Source organism: Corythoichthys intestinalis, chromosome 2 (assembly GCF_030265065.1).
Source record: "Corythoichthys intestinalis isolate RoL2023-P3 chromosome 2, ASM3026506v1, whole genome shotgun sequence".
Classification (NCBI taxonomy): Eukaryota; Metazoa; Chordata; class Actinopteri; order Syngnathiformes; family Syngnathidae; genus Corythoichthys; species Corythoichthys intestinalis.
In genome coordinates, this window is record NC_080396.1 from 5,429,351 (window position 1) to 5,431,725 (window position 2,375).

A 2,375-nucleotide genomic window follows, 5' to 3' on the forward strand; every position below is an offset into this window, starting at 1 on the left:
TAGCGCGGGCGCCTTGGAAGTCAAGACCTGCGTCGGTCGCCTTGGCAACCCGTCCCAGTCACGAAGGATGTCGCACGAACAAGACCTGCCACAGAGGGATGATCCCAAGACAACACCCAGCCACGCCTTCGGCCCGGCCCACTCCACCGCAGCTTTAAAAAGACTAAACACTGAGATGACAAACTGTCGCTGCTAGGGAACATTTCTACAGTGCCCTCTATAATTATTGGCACCCCTGGTAAAGATGTGTTTTTTAGGTTCTAATAATTTTCTTTTAATTCAAATAATATGGGACCTTAATGGAAAAAAAGAGAAAAATCCAACTTTCAATACAAGTGCATTTGTTCAGTGGGGAAAAAAATCCCACATAAAGAAATAATTATTTGACATCAAATAATGTGTGTCACAATTATTAGCACCCCTGGTGTTAATACTTTGTACAACCCCCTTTTGCCAACAAAACAAGGTCTGGGCCTAAAAGCTCTATTTTGGTCTCATCTGACCAAAGCACACAGTCCCAGGCTTCAACTGGGACCGAGTGCTTTGGTCAGATGCGACCAAGATTGAGCTTTTTGGCAACAAACACTCTAAGTGGGTCTGGCGTTCCACGAAAGATGCGCATGCTGAATTGCACCTCATACCCACTGTGAAGTATGGGGGTGGGTCAGTGATGCTGTGGGGCTGTTTTGCTTCCAAAGGCCCTGGGAACCTTGTTAGGGTACATGGCATCATGAATGCTTTGAAATACCAGGACATTTTAAATCAAAATCTGTTGCCCACTGCCCGAAAGCTGAAGATGGGTCGTCACTGGGTCTTTCAGCAAGACCAAATCTACACAGAAGTGGCTCACCAGACACAAAATCAAGCTCCTCCCATGGCCATCTCAGTCCCCAGACCTTGTTTAGTTGGCAAAAGGGGGTTGTACAAAGTATTAACACCAGGGGTGCTACTAATTGTGACACACATTATTTGATGTCAAATAATTATTTCTTTATGTGGGATTTTTTTCCCCGCTGAATAAATGCACTTGTATTGAAGGTTGGATTTTTCTCTTTTCCCATTAAGGTCCCATAATTTTTGAATAAAAAAAATTATTAGACGCTAAAAATCACATCTTAACCAGGGGTGCCAATAATTATGGAGGACACTGTATGTAACCTTGTTTTGGATCTATCAGGGTCCCTCCGTCGTCTGTTTTTGCCTTGTTTTTTTTTTTTTTTTTACCATTGTCGACGAATAAATTGTCAACCTGTTTCGGTGAGCCTTCTTCAAACTTTTGGAACATGGAGTCAGTGCAAAGGGTTAACACGGGCGTGAACGCGCGGAATTTGGCCCCATCTGCTTGGCTCACAGTAGCGGTCTGACAAGGATTCACTAAGGACCCAAATGCACGAATGTTCCGTTTAAACAAAAATATTTATTTTCAGTTCACAGGAGTTCAAAAAGAGCCAACGAAAAATCACAGCGCTTGTTGGACACCAAACATCTGAGCAAAGTCAACAAAGTAACAAAAAGGGCATTTGAACCCAACATAAATCTTGGTCAAGAAAAGGCTTACATGAGCTGGTAACATGGAACATGGCAGGATACAAGACGAGCCGACACCGGGCAAGGTTAGATGCAGACTATATATAAAATGGATCACAGGTGGATACGATCAGCCTGATTGGGTAGAGCAGGAAGTAAAGCTGGAACCAGGCAGAATGATATTACCAAAATAAAAGCAGGAAATTCTGCACCAACAAACAAAACACTAACATGACTTCCTAGACATGACACGGTCTCAGCGGAGCACCGTTTCCGTTCGACTGTTGCCGTTTCCGCGGCTTGGCCGGGGGAGCCAGATTCCTTCAATTGCAAGCAAAATAAATGAAGATATTACAACCAAAGTATTTGTAATTTCAATCATTTTCTGGGAGAAATTGAGCATTATATGACAGAATTGCAGAGTGCCAATACTTTTGGCCAGCACTGTAAGTCCTTGTCATGGGATTGGGGCTCCATTGTAAACTCTCACCAAGGGCACCAAGTCATCCAGGGCAGGCATGTTGTATCTCGATTCCTAGCTGCAGATAAATCTTTTATCTCATAAATTCCTAACAAGTTAGTTAATGTTGACCTCGTAAAAAAAAAAAAAAAAAAAAAAAAAAAAAAAAAAAAAAAAAAAAAAAAAAAACAGTCAACACATGCATTTGACATTTTTAATGTGTTCAGATTCACTTTAGAAAACGATACAATTGCTTAAAACGTCATCTGGTCAGAGGTTGGCCAAGATTGATAAGTGTCAAAAAGCTAAACTGGTTTTGGACAAACAGAAGTTGTACATTAACTTGGATTTGGAGAGCAACCACTGCTCAAACGCTTCAGGATAACGA